Source organism: Podarcis muralis, chromosome 5 (genome assembly GCF_964188315.1).
Source record: "Podarcis muralis chromosome 5, rPodMur119.hap1.1, whole genome shotgun sequence".
NCBI lineage: Eukaryota > Metazoa > Chordata > Lepidosauria > Squamata > Lacertidae > Podarcis > Podarcis muralis.
In genome coordinates, this window is record NC_135659.1 from 5,306,326 (window position 1) to 5,321,058 (window position 14,733).

Below are 14,733 nucleotides of genomic sequence, written 5' to 3' on the forward strand. Positions count from 1 at the left end.
TCGCTCTATAGGACACACCGGACCATAGGAGGGAGAGAACAGGGGGGGGGGGTTTCTCCCCCTCTCTGCTCAGTGCCCCTTCAGCGAAGCGGCAGGAGAAACGGAGCCCCTTCCATTCCTCCTCCCGCTTCGCTGAAGGGGCGCTGCACAGAGAGGGAAAACTGTGCAGCACCTCTCCAGCGAAGCGAAGCCAGGAGAGCAAGAGGGATCGGTATGCACTGACCCCTCTCACTCTCCAGGCTTCAGGCGGCTATCCGCAAGCCTTCGGAACACAGTGGGAACTTCTGCTGTGCTCCGAAACCTTGCAGATAGCTGCCTGAAGCCAACGGAGTGCAGCCTTTGAAGCCTCCGCAGAGCAGCGGGGTGAAGGCACCCCGCTGCCCTGCGGAGGCTTTGCGCAGCCATCCCCAAGGTAGAACAGTGAGACGGAGTGCTGTGCAGTGCTCCGCCTCGCTGTTCTGGCTTCGGGGACGGCCTTTGAAACCTCCACAGGGCAGCGGGGTGCCTTCACCCCGCTGCCCTGCGGAGGCTTTGCGCAGCTAACCCCAAGCTAGAACAGTGAGACGGAGTGCTGCGCAGCGCTACTTCTCCCTGTTCTGGCTTTGGGCTTAGCTGCGCAGCCTGCATTCACTCCATAGGACACACACACATTTCCCCTTAATTTTTGTTGTTTTTTTAATAAAATAATTTTTATTAGCAAACCAATCAAATCACATTAGTTCCAAATTACAAAACCGAATTTTAAATTTTTGTTGGGGGTACCCATGCTTCGCGCTCAGAAAGGGATCCAATCATCTCTTATTTCTGCTGCTTTGATCATTTCTCCTTAATTTTTGGAGGGGAAAAAGTGCGTCCTATAGAGCGAAAAATACGGTATTTATCTACTTCCACTTTGTGCTTTCGAACTGCTAGGTTGGCAGGAGTAGGGACCGAGCAGCGGGAGCTCACCCCGTCGCGGGGATTCGAACTGCCGACCTTCTGATCAGCAAGCCCTAGGTTCTGGGGCCACCCGTGTCCCTACGGAAAAAGCCTATCGCAGACTAAATCCCCCTCCCAAACCTGGTATGTAAGGGCTTCCGGTTTTTCCGCCCTCCGTTGTTGATGTGCTTCGTGGGTTCTCCGTGCCTAGCAGCTGTTAGAGGGAACTTTGGGGGGCAACGCGGAGGCTACACGACCCCCAAAAAGGCTCTGGGTGTGGTCCAGGGCTGACATTGTCCGGCAGCATCGAAAAAGCCCACGTCCTAACCAGGAGGTGAGTCGACAGAGAGTAGCTAGACACAAGGACACGAGCAATCCTCAGCAGCAAGCCTCAAAGTCCCAAACGGTAAGAACGGCAGCAAAATCTCTCACTTTCTCAATCCCCTTAATTACTGGACTAAGCTAACAAGGAGAGCTTGAGGAGAAGAGGGTCTGTGAGACTTATTTATACAAAGTGAACTGCTCAGAAACAGACCCAAAAGACTAGCACATAAAGAGTAAAGAGCGGGAGATTTTATCTTAAATATATTGGAAATCTTTCTCATTATACTTAACCATGAGCGAAGATTTCTCTAACAAGTACCAGTAAGAAAAGGAAGACAGATTCAAATTTCACTCTGCAGCAGCAGTACTAGCCCATTAAAAGAAGCGGAATTCAAGGACTTAACTTGTTTTTTACTTTGAAGTGGCGTGAGCCCAGCGAAAGAGACTGAGTTAAAAGACTTGGATTGTCAGCGCTGTTTGTGGTGGAAGTTACTGGGAAACAAAGGTAAAAAAGAAGGCAACACTTTTAATATTGAACTTATATTAAACGCTAACCTATAAAGATGGCAAAGATGGCGTAGCGTGGTCTAGGAGAAACGGCTGGACTAATTGGAGAATCAAGAAAAGAAAAGCGCCGAAAGGAGGGGCAGAACTGGACAAAAGAGGAGAGGGACTATAAAATTAAAGATGAGCATATTTAGTTTGAGGAGGTAGTTTGTGAGAAAGGAAATACGTTTTCTGGTGTAATGAAGAAACTTTCTTCATATAAAGTATAAGTAGGATTCCTAATTCCTTCTGCATTCTGTTTCTTTTACTATCCCTCAAGATTCAGAAACATAGGGAACCAAGTCATGGTTAGATTAGTTTATAAAGATTGGCTGCGTGAGCAAAGGGAGGAAGGGAGGGAGAATAACGCAAGCCACCTGGAGATCCTTGGAGGAAAGATGGGTCATCAATGTAATAAGCTCACGCAGCCTGCCGCACTGGCCATTCTCTCTTTCAACAGCCTTTGAGAACAACTGAGTAGGCATCTAGAATTTTTTCTCTTCATTTCTCTTCCAGACAGCGATAGCAGTGAGGCCAGCAGCTCCAGTACAGCTCTACCCTGCTCCAAGACCCAGTTCTCCCTTCGCCCAAAACCCAAGTATCTAAAGAAATAAATAATAGGGATGCGGGTGGTGCTGTGGGTTAAACCACAGAGCCTAGGACTTGCCTATCAGAAGGTCGGCGGTTCGAATCCCCACGGCGGAGTGAATTCCCGTTGCTCGGTCCCTGCTCCTGCCAACCTAGCAGTTCGAAAGCACGTCAAAAGTGCAAGTAGATAAATAGGTAACGCTCCGGCAGGAAGGTAAAGGGTGTTTCCATGCGCTGCCCTGGTTCAGAAGCAGCTTAGTCATGCTGGCCACATGACCCGGAAGCTGTACGTGACCGGTCCGCCAATAAAGCGAGATGAGCGCCGCAACCCCAGAGTCGGCCACGACTGGACCTAATGGTCAGGGGTCTCTTTACCTTTATATATTTCAAAAACACTATGAGTCTCCAGTGTGGTCTTTCATCACAAGGAAACAGACTTTATAAAGAGGCAACCTTTCAAACTTCTTATAAATGGAAACTGGGGAAAGCCCCCTCCAAAAGAATAGACTGTGCCCAGTGACTAGCTGATCCACATGCCTGTTCAGTTGACGCTCTAGATGCCTACTCAGTTGTTCTCCAAGGCTGTTGAAAGAGAGAATGGCCAGTGCGGCAGGCTGTGTGAGCTGCTGGCCTCCTGCTGTCGTGCCCCTAAAATCCACCCCCTGGTCTGCGAGGAGGAGGAGGAAGAGATATTGGAAGAGAAATGGAATGAGGAAGTAAGTATAATTAAAGAAAGGGAGAATAGCGTAAGCCACCTGAAGATCCTTGAAGGAAAGATGGGTTGTCAACATAATAATAAATGGAAAGATTAAAAATCTTTTCTCTTCTTTTCTCTTCCGGGCAGCGACAGCAGTGAGGCCAGCAGCTCCAGCACAGATCTCCCTCCCCACCAAGACCCAGTCCCCCCCCTTCCCCACAAACCCAAATAGAAAAATAAAATCATTATTATTATTCTAATCAAGTTCCTTTACAAACATGCTATTCTGTGATCATCCTTTTATCCTAGGCGGTGCTTTTTCCTACGTTTGTGAGCATGAGTGGAAATCCTGAGTCTCGCTGCAGGAGTCGACAGTTTGGCTCCTTCCCTTGTTGTTGCTCCTAGATGGAACTGCGCATGTGCGAAGACAAGACAGAGACTTCCAAACTGGATCAATAAACGTGTCACCCGTTGTCTGAAAACCACTGTCCTAATCACATGCCAGATTGTCTTTTGTGAATGAAATAAAATTCTTTCAAATAGTTTTTTAATGCTGGCATTTGTCTGTCTTGAGAAGCAATGGAGTGCGCCTCCGGGGGTGAGGTCAAAGTCAAGCAACGGTGTCAGCAGTCCCAAAGTGACCTCTCCAGGGAGCAAGACTGGGCAGTGTGTCTGGAGGTCCTGGGCTTCCCAGATGACAACATGTGTCTCCAAGGAAAGCAGAGTTAGGCACCAGTTGGGCTGCAGGAGTTGTCAGAAGGGGTTGTAAACAGCGCCATCCAACTGCCTGAGGGACTCCAGTCCAGATTTGTGTAGGGATTACTCCTTAGCCTTTTCAGCTCCCAAAGATATCCCACAAGGCAAATTAGGATCAGAGTTTTCCTTCTCCTCGCTGGGCTATCTTTATAGGTGGATGAGCCCCATCTGCCCCTCACTTCCCTCCACAGCATTGCAGAAACCACCTTCTTGACCACTGGGCCCACGCTTGGTCTTGTCCGCTTAATCTGCTGGAGCCTGTCTTGGCACACAGGGGAAGTTCCTGAGCATTTGAGACTCCTTGGCTGCCCTCACTTGGTTTAGGTGGCCAGTCAAATCCGTTCCCAGGATGTGGCCTCTGTCGCATGCTGACCATTTCTAGGAGCAAGAGAACAAACTTTTTATTAAAGAATGGAAATGGTTTAATGAATAGTTACAAACTGTAAACAGATAAGAACATTGGCAGGATTATTGGAATAACCTGCAGTTTAATAAGATTATATATTTAAAGCAGATGCATAAATAAAGAAATTAAGGTAATTTGGATATGCATAAGATATGAAGAGTCAATTTAAGGAACTGCAGAAAGAGGGGGAAGGAAGTCAAGTTTTGAAATGTGAAAATGACTGCAAAATTATTGAAATGTATAAACTTGAAAATCATAATTATTTTTTTTTAAAAAAAATTCGCCCAAAATCAGACGTCATCCGTTTCACTCCCAACTGGAGCCAAAGGACACAGGCCTGGCCAGGACAGCTTTCCAGTGATAGCTTCTGCGGTGATGAGGCATGTGAGCCTCAACTGTCCTGCATCTACTCCAGCTGAGGAATCGCACACCTCCTCTCCAAGCTAGCGAGCCCCACCTGGGCTGTGGGTCCTTGCCTTCCGTCCCTCCCAACTGACAGTTGTTAGTTCTGGAATCCTGAGCTTGAGGGGGGGGGGGTACATCCCATTTCGCCCGGTGGGACACTCACCTGCAGCAAGAATTTTGTTAGCTAAGAATTGGAAAACGCAAGAAGTACCAACAGTGGAAGAATGGCAGATGAAGATGATGGATTTTTCGGAGCTAGCCGATCTGACTGGAAGAGTCCCTGACCAGAAGGAGGAGGAGTATCAGGAAGAATGGACAAAATTTAATGACTATTTAGTTAAATATGTTAAGTTAAACTAATTGGAAAAAGCTTGCATATAGCGGATAGGCGTAGGATTTAAATATGTAATATGTGATGAATTAATATGTTTAATACTGAACTGGGAAGTAAGAAAGATGTTAAGTGATTAAGTTAATTTTATAAGAATATTGATTTGGAAAACCGTTAAAATGATATGCACTGAAATCCAACCAGGGGGATACAAGGAAGTCACATAACAATGTTAATTGTTGTTGTTGTTGTTTAGTCGTTTAGTCGTGTCCGACTCTTCGTGATCCCATGGACCAGAGCACGCCAGGCACCTCTGTCCTCCACTACCTCCCGCAGTTTGGTCAAACTCATGCTGGTAACCTCGAAAACACTATCCAACCATCTCGTCCTCTGTCGCCCCCTTCTCCTTGTGCCCTCCATCTTTCCCAGCATCAGTGTCTTCTCCAGGGAGTCTTCTCTTCTCATGAGGTGGCCAAAGTACTGGAGGGAATGTTCAATCACATACCAGCATATTCAGGTTGTACCTAGTCCTGCAGAACAACCCTATTTCCCCCCAAATGGACTTCTTGTGAAAAGAAAAGTTAAAAGAAAATGCACTGGAAAATGTGGGGTAGTGTTTTGTTGCCTCATCATCTAACCTCTCTGCAAACAAATCACAATGAATGCAGGTTTGCAGCCAAAGTTTGAGTAGCACAGAGCCAAATGTTACTCACGTGTTCTGCAGTGATCTCGTCAACAATACACCCAACAATTCCTATTGAATAGGGATTTCCAATATTTGGACAATTGCATTATTACTGAGAGTTCCAGGAAGGCATCGTGGCTGGTTAGTCATTTCTGTTGAGACTCTGTCAACAGAGATAATTAAGTGGTGATTAACGATAGCTACCATCTATCATATTATCTCTGAGGAACATAGGTAACAGGGATTAACTTCCAAATGCTCTGGATTACTCCCTGCTGTGGGACCAAGAAATCTTTGAGGACCACAGACAGGTGAGTGACCAGGAGCAGAAGAACCATAAACTTACCCAAACACCACTTCATAGCCCTAGAGGTCAGTATTTATTCTGCGTGCAATTTAGATGGAATCTAGAAGAAAAAGCTACTAAGTCTCTTGCAACACTTTCAGGTTAAGAACAGACCTCCAGAACAAATTAAGTTCTTAACCTGAGGTACCACTGTATATGGAATCCATTCTTTCAAATACTGTTCTTCTTTGGTGATCATTTGTAGCCGAGTAATACTGTCTTCCACGAACACGGTCTTAACAGTGAGTCCGTAAGTGACTGTGGAGGCCAATTCTGGATCCCCACGTCCTTCCACAGTGGGGACATTGGATTCCGGGCGGGAGTTGATCACTGTGAGGGTTTGCCAAGCATGCCTTCCTCTTAGCACATGTCTTCCTTTCGTCCTGAGTTCGAGCGTCTTCAAAGCACATGACACCTTTGGTAAAAGCTGTTCTCCAATTGGGGCACTGGCAGGCTAGTGTTTCCCAGTTGTCGGTGTTTATACTACATTTTTAAAGATTTGCCTTGATAGAGTCTTTAAACCTCTTTTGTTGACCACTAGCATTACGCTTTCCATTTTAAAGTTTGGAATAGAGTAGTTTCTTTGGAAGACAAGAATCAGGCATCTGCACAACATGACCAGTCCAGTGAAGTTGATGTTGAAGAATCATTGCTTTGACACGGGAGATCTTTGCTTCTTCCAGTACAGTCATACCTATGTTACGTTTGCTTCATGTTACCTTTTTTCAGGTTGGGTCCCACGGCGACCCGGAAGTACCGGAAAGGGTTACTTCCGTGTTTCGCCACTTGCGCATGCGTAGAAGCGCTTAATCGTGTCAACATGATTCATGGTGTCAACATGACTGTGATGTGTTACAAGTCATTAACTCCAAGCCTCATGGCTATGCCTCAGAAAACACAAACCACACCAGCTTTTCAGAGCTGGCTATCGTGGCTTTAATCTTTGTGCATTGCTACGCCTGATGGCTGAACCGTATAAAGCACTGACTTCTATCTATTTTCACTGCCAAATGTTGCAGGGGGGCAATTTCCCCAGTTTGGCGCTGCTTTAGAGTTAATTGGATGACGTCAGGTTTTCGGATAGAGCGCCAAAGGCTCATTTTGTGGGGCGCTGTGAAACGTGCGGTTTTCACTGCTAAACATTGGACGGGCCATTTTGCCAGTGCTCAGCGCAGGAATCCCTTTCCCATAATATCTTATACATTTTAGACAGCACTTTTACATTATGCAACAGGTCTCTCTCCAGTGGTGATATTTGGCAAAATCTTGATCCTGAGGGTTAGGGCGCCGAGGGCTGATTTTGTGGGGTGCAGGAAAACATAGTGTTTTCACTGCCAAATGTTGCATGGGGCCTTGTTACAGCATATGGCTCTGCTTTGGAGTTAGTCAGACAACCCCAGATTTTTGGCGAAATATTGAAACTAATGTTTAGTGTGCTGATGGCTCGTGTTTTTTTTTTTTGGGGGGGAGCTGTGAAACGTATTTTTACAGGGGCTCTTCCTGGAGCACCGCTTTGGAGTTAATCGGATAATGTCATATTTTTGGCGAAATCTTTACGCTGCAGGTAAGGGTGTCGAGGGTTCATATTGTGGGGCGCCATGAAATGTAGTTTTTTCACTGCCAAATGTCACATGGGGCCTTCTCCAAGCATTTGGCGAAACATAGTGTTTTCTCGACAAACGTTGCAGAGGCTTTCCCCCGCAGCTTAGCGCCCTTTGTAATGATTCGGCTGACCTTGGGTTTTTGGCGATATCTTAACCCAGCAGGTTAGGGCGCTGAGGGCTCATTTTGTGGGGTGCTGGGAAATGTAGTGTTTTCTCCCCCCCAAAAAAATTTATTGTTTATTGTTTTTTTCACAAAAATTTATTTTTTTTTTTTTTTATTAAATCCTTTATTCAGAGCAGATACAAATTACATTCTAAAATACCAGTACAAATATATACATATATGTATACAAACATCACAAAAAAAAAAACCCCGAAAAAGACCAAAAAAAAAGAAAAAAAGAAAAAAAGAAAAAAGAACTACCAAGTAGTTAACTTCCATTCATCTCGGTCTTGGAGTACATATCCTTACATCACTTCCGCAGTGAAACTGTCATTGACTTAATACATCGAAAGCTTTACTTATCGTCTACTGATAAGTTATTAATTCCTATATTTGTCTCAAAATAATTTAGAAATTTGATCCAATCATCTTTTAGTTTAACGGTATGGTTTTGCCTTATTTTTTGTGTTAATCTAGCTAAATCAATATATTGGTACAACTTCAATTGCCACTCATCAATCGTAGGTACATCAGGAGATTTCCATTTTTGCGCTATTAGGATCCTTGCCGCGGCCATAGCATATTGAACAAAGGATTGGTCTGATTTCTTAATTTCCTCACTGATCATCCCTAAAAGAAACAACTCAGGGGCTTTGGGAAAATTATACTTCAAAATTTTCTTCAGTTCCTCATAAATCCGATTCCAGAATTCCTTCACTACATCACAGGTCCACCAGGTATGGAAAAAGGTCCCAACCTTATCTTTACATCTCCAGCAGGTATTGTCTACAGATTTATACATTTTTCCTAACTTTGCTGGGGTCAAATACCAGCGGTACATCATTTTCTCTAGATTTTCACAAAGAGCTGTACACGCTGTAAATTTCATACCTTTCCTCCAGAGTGTCTGCCATTTATTATAATCGATATTATATCCGAGGTCTCTGTCCCATTTTATCATAGCTCCCTTCACCAAATCCTCTTTGGTATCCCATTCTAATAGTTGTTTGTATGTTTTGGATAGGAGTTTGTCATTACTCTCTAAAATTTCCAACTGGAATCTCGATTTTTTTTCATTCACCCCCAGTTTCTTATGCTCACCCCACAGTGCATTAATCTGATGAAAATGTAACCATTCTTTTATCTTTCCTTTCAGCTCTTCGTACGACTTCATCTTCCACCCTTCTTCTGTCTTTACTAAGAGATCCTCATACGTCCATCTTTCACCTGACATATTTATTTTTTTTATTTTAATAATGTCAAGTGGGGAGAGCCACCACGGGATACCTTTTTCCAACACTTTTTTATACCTATTCCACACTTCCAATAGTGAGCCTCTAACTATGTGGTTGGTAAAACCTCTATGGACCCCACTTTTCTCCTGCCATAGGTAGGCGTGCCACCCAAACCTAATATCGAAACCTTCCAGATCTAATAGGTCTGTATTCCTGAGGGTAGCCCACTCCTTTATCCAGCATATACAAGCTGCCTCGTAGTAGAGCCTTATATTTGGGACTGCAAAGCCACCCCTTTCTCTTGCATCTGTTAAATATTTAAGTTTTATTCTGGCTCTCTTCCCCTGCCAAATAAACTTGGACAGGGTTTTTTGCCAGCTCCCAAAGCAGGAGGTGCCTTTTATTATCGGGATATTTTGGAACAGGAGCAGTAATCTCGGGAGGATGCACATCTTAATTGCTGCCATCCTTCCTGTCCAAGAGAGTTGCAGCCTATGCCAGGTATCCAAGTCTTTTTTAATTTCATGCCAAACCTTATTATAATTATCTTCAACCAAATTTATATTTTTCGGTGACAGCCAAATTCCCAGATATTTTACTTTATTCACGATTTTAATCCCGATGTTTTTTTCCAACTGGTTTTTATCCTGATCATCCATATTCTTTACTAAGATCTTTGTTTTCTTCCTATTTAATCTGAATCCGGACAGTCTGCCAAATTCCTCCAATAATTCTATCGCCTTTCCTGCACTGTCCACTGGGTTCTCCAGGGACAGGACCAGGTCATCGGCATACGCCTTTATCTTAAATTCTTTCTTCCCAATTCTTATTCCCTTCACGTTTGCTGTCTCTCTTATTCTATTTGCAATCACCTCTAATACAACTATGAAGAGCAAGGGAGACAATGGGCAGCCCTGCCTTGTACCTTTCATGATCTTAAAGGGTTTGGTCAAGTTATTATTTATGATCAGCCTGGCCTGTTGTTCAGAATATATAGCCTTAATACCTTTCATAAATGAGCCTTCTATGCCGGCCTTAACCATACATTGTGTTAAAAAGTCCCAGGAAACGTTATCAAAGGCTTTTTCAGCGTCTATGAAGATTAATGCAGCTGGAATGTCAATTCTCATATCCAGATACTCAATAATGTTTAGTATATGACGAACATTGTCTTTCTGGTGTCTATTAGGCAGGAATCCAGCTTGGTCTGAACAACAATTTTTTTCACAAAAATTTAAACACACAGACAAATAGACAAACAAACATAAATCATAACCTTATTAAGACTAATCTAATTAACAAAGATTACCATAATAAAGGACAAAAGTGGTAAGGACCTAACAGAAGCAGAAGACATCAAGAAGAGGTGGCAAGAATACACAGAGGAATTATACCAGAAAGATATGGATGCCTCGTACACCCCTGGTAGTGTGGTTGCTGACCTTGAGCCAGACATCCTGGAAAGTGAAGTCAAATGGGCCTTAGAAAGCACTGCAAATAACAAGGCCAGTGGAAGTGATGATATTCCAGCTGAACTATTTAAAATTTTAAAAGATGATGCTGTTAAGGTGCTACACTCAATATGCCAGCAAATTTGGAAAACTCAGCAGTGGCCAGAAGATTGGAGAAGATCAGTCTACATCCCAATCCCAAAGAAGGGCAGTGCCAAAGAATGCTCCAACTACCGCACAATTGCACTCATTTCACACGCTAGCAAGGTTATGCTTAAAATTCTACAAGGAAGGCTCAAGCAGTATGTGGATCGAGAAGTGCAAGCTAGATTTAGAAGAGGCAGAGGAACCAGAGACCAAATTGCAAACATGCGCTGGATTATGGAGAAAGCTAGAGAGTTCCAGAAAGACATCTACTTCTGCTTCATTGACTATGCAAAAGCCTTTGACTGTCGACCACAGCAAACTATGGCAAGTTCTTAAAGAAATGGGAGTGCCTGATCACCTCATCTGTCTCCTGAGAAATCTCTATGTGGGACAAGAAGCTACAGTTAGAACTGGATATGGAACAACTGATTGGTTCAAAATTGGGAAAAGGAGTACGACAAGGCTGTATTTTGTCTCCCTGCTTATTTAATTTATATGCAGAATACATCATGCGAAAGGCTGGGCTCGATGAATCACAAACTGGAATTAAGATTGCCGGAAGAAATATCAACAACCTCAGATATGCAGATGACACAACCTTGATGGCAGAAAGTGAGGAGGAATTAAAGAACCTTTTAATGAGGGTGAAAGAGGAGAGCGCAAAATATGGTCTGAAGCTCAACATCAAAAAAACGAAGATCATGGCCACTGGTCCCATCACCTCCTGGCAAATAGAAGGGGAAGAAATGGAGGCAGTGAGAGATTTTACTTTCTTGGGCTCCGTGATCCATGAAATTGGGGGTGCAAGGGGGTTTGCGAAAAAAGAGGGAGTAGGAGGCGAGGGAATAGGGTGGAAGATGAAAGGGATGGTGGCTTCATACCTGGGCAGAAGATGAAAAGGGTGCATAGGAGGAGGTAGATTCAGGATGTTACTGTGTGGGAAGTTTGTGTGCGAGGCTGCTTGCACAAAAGGAGAGGGAAGAAGCATGGACATGGGGCGAAGGTAAAAAAGAGTGCAAAGCAGGGTTGCAAAACTGGAGAGAGAAGCCGCTTCAGAAATGGGAATGTGAAAAGCAATCTTAGTACAGTGGTGCCTCGCAAGACGAAATTAATTCGTTCCGCGAGTTTTGTCTTGCGATTTTTTTCGTCTTGCGAAGCACGGTGTCGGGAAAGTTTTGGAAAAGCTTCAAAAATCACCAAAGTCTTCAAAAACCTCAAAAAAGGCTACCACACTGCGTGCTATGAGTTGCTCCTCGAAGTCAAGTCGCAACTGTATTAACGGTGTTAAGAATAAGGAAACAAACTTGCAAGACGTTTCCGTCTTGCAAAGCAAGCCCATAGGGAAAATCGTCTTGCGAAGCAGCTCAAAAAACATAAAACCCTTTCGTCTTGCGAGTTTTCCGTCTTGCGAGGCATTCGTCTTGCGAGGTATCACTGTAGTTGCATGATGTGGGAAGGGGAAGGTCTAGGAAGTTAATGGGTGAGGAATGGCGGAGGGCAGGTCAGCCCTAGTGTTGTAATAAATTGGTTAAGACTTTAAATTACTATAACACAAGTGTTGTTTTCCTTAACAATTAGCAGTTTGTTCCTGAAGCATTCAAATGCCACATGTACACAGGTACTCAACAAAAATACTACCTACGACAATACATTTAGAAAAAGAAAAAGGAATTTTGTAAAAGGACTGAATCACTATGGAGAACAACCAACAGTTAAATTCTAAAAGCATATGGAAAACAAAAGAGCTTTCATGATGCCTTTTAAATTTAAGAAAGAGTACAGTCTGGAACAGGATGCGGGTGGCGCTGTGGGTAAAAGCCTCAGCGCCTAGGGCTTGCCGATCGAAAGGTCGGCGGTTCGAATCCCCGCGGTGGGGTGTGCTCCCGCTGCTCGGTCCCAGCGCCTGCCAACCTAGCAGTTCGAAAGCACCCCCGGGTGCAAGTAGATAAATAGGGACCGCTTACTAGCGGGAAGGTAAACGGCGTTTCCGTGCCGGCCAGAGCAGCGATGTCACGCTGGCCACGTGACCCGGAAAGTGTCTCCGGACAGCGCTGGCCCCCGGCCTCTTAAGTGAGATGGGCGCACAACCCTAGAGTCTGTCAAGACTGGCCCATACGGGCAGGGGTACCTTTACCTTTTACAGTCTGGAACAGAATAACCAGTAAAAAACTGCCTGGAATTTTTAACTGAAGGACACCATGTGAAAGGTTTTCAATGCATAATAGATGCCACTTCAGGGAACCCACCACAACAAAGACACAATAACTTAAAAAAAATTACAGGATTCCCAAGCAGTAGGTTGCATTCCAAACTGATCCTCTGTGTAATACTGTAACTGCACATATCTGGCTAGCTGCTTCCATACTATTATTTGCTTAGTGGACTTTAGCTCCTGGGAAGAATAGAAATTGGATAAACCAATGACTAAAAAAGTATGTAAAAAGCAATGGATGAACTGTGGGAAATGAATCAGGAGATGATTCTATTCATAACCTGTTCATAACCTACAATGGTTATATCATACTGAAATAAAATATATTTTTGAATCTGTGATGTAGATGGGGAGGAGATGCCTGGTTCATTGCTACAATCAAGAATATCTTAAAACAGTATTTTCATCTTACCTGGAGTTCTTTGGGCAAAATTTTGTTTTTCCTAAGGGAATTCAGCCGCAGCCTCTGATCTGCATATTCAAAAGCCATCTTCCTTCTCTTAACATCACGTACCATCCTCCAGTCAACATAATAACCCCTTACTTGTCCAACACATGGGATGCGGAAGATCTATTATTACAACAAAAATAAATCGGGGTCAAAGTGTGGTACATTTTGTGCAAGTAATCAGATGCAAGCGTCCAGATATTCATCAGTGCATCTGTTCTTTTAAAAAATCTAATTATACTTTTACCTGATTTGCTGACAAACGTTTTTCCAGATTTAGTCTTGGGAGGGAAAGACCACAAAAGTGTGAGCCCACAAATAATTTACTAGCCTACCCACCTGGAGACACAATTGTTTGTAATTTGTAGCACCCCGATGGGGTGACTCAGGGGGAATGCATGCCTGGCTAGCAGAAGGCACTGCAGTACAATATTTCCTACAGGCAACCAAGCAAAAGACTATTTACATTCCTGAGTTTATTCTGGCGGCGTGGAGGGAGACAGACTTTGGTGTGGGCTTCTGTTTGGGGCCCAATAACCCACGGGACGAAATCCCGGCTTTCTGTCCCCCAAGGGCAACCTCCACAGCAGCTGACACCTCTCCAAGCGAAATGAGACGCTTGTGTCCTTCACCCCCCCCCCCCCCCGAGCACAGGCCTGGAAAGGACTCTGTGTGCTTTCTAATTGTCGCCTTTTCTACGTTCCCGATCTGTCAGCCGCCTCGAGCCCCTCTCGGGAGAAAGGCGGCGCACAAAACAACCCGCTTGCGGGGAGGCGAAACACCCGCCAGGCGCGGCTCCGTCTCTGACGGGGCTGAAACTTGACAACCCGCAGCCGAGGCCACCCCGGCGCGGGGGAAAGGGCGGCCCCCCAGGAGGAGACACGCGCGACCGCGACCCTCACCTGACGAGACGCCGCCTGCAGCACCGCCGCCATCTTGCGCCCCGCCGGCCCCACAAGGCTGCTCGCCAACGGCAGCGCGGAGGAAAGCTGCGCATGCGCTGCCAGCAGTTAGGCGGAGCTACTCAAGTATAAGGCACGGCGGCGTGGCTGAGAAGAGCGCGGCCCCGCCCCCTTTGCCCTCGCCATACTAGCCTCCAACGGCGTCGCGGCAGACTGCGCATGCGTCGCCAGTAGTTAGGCGGAGCTAACTGCGCCTAGTGGGACATAGAGATGCTGCAGGAGACGCGCGCTCGCAGTTGAAGGAGAGAATGCGGGAGGTTCAGCTAAAGCGGAGAAGGGAAGCCTGTTTGGGGGCGGGGAGGGAAAAAGCAAAACAAAAGCAAAATGAGAATGATAGAAATTAATAGTATGTGATATAATAGAGGAACCTGTATTAGGTGAAATAGGTGATATCATGCAGTGTGTAAAAGGGAAGCGTGCAAAAACAGCATGGAAGGAAAGGCAGGGAGCCAAATCCCAAAGAGAAATGGATAACAAATTTGAAACTGGTGAAAGTAATGAAATATAAT

The 14,733-nt window shown here is 44.9% G+C and overlaps 1 long non-coding RNA gene across 2 annotated transcripts; it reads right to left on the minus strand.

The window, feature by feature from the left end:
- Positions 1–3,365: 3,365 nt before the first annotated feature.
- On the minus strand, positions 3,366–14,270 carry LOC144327744 (uncharacterized). Of its 2 annotated transcripts, XR_013392831.1 has the most exons (4): positions 14,165–14,270; positions 13,227–13,385; positions 5,685–5,819; positions 3,366–4,207 (listed from the first exon to the last, which is right to left on the minus strand). It is a non-coding gene; the product is annotated as an uncharacterized LOC144327744 (long non-coding RNA). The 2 variants fall into 2 exon arrangements; XR_013392832.1 differs by lacking the exon at positions 5,685–5,819 and having other exon boundaries at positions 3,373–4,207; positions 14,165–14,269.
- Between the last annotated feature and the right edge of the window lie 463 nt (positions 14,271–14,733).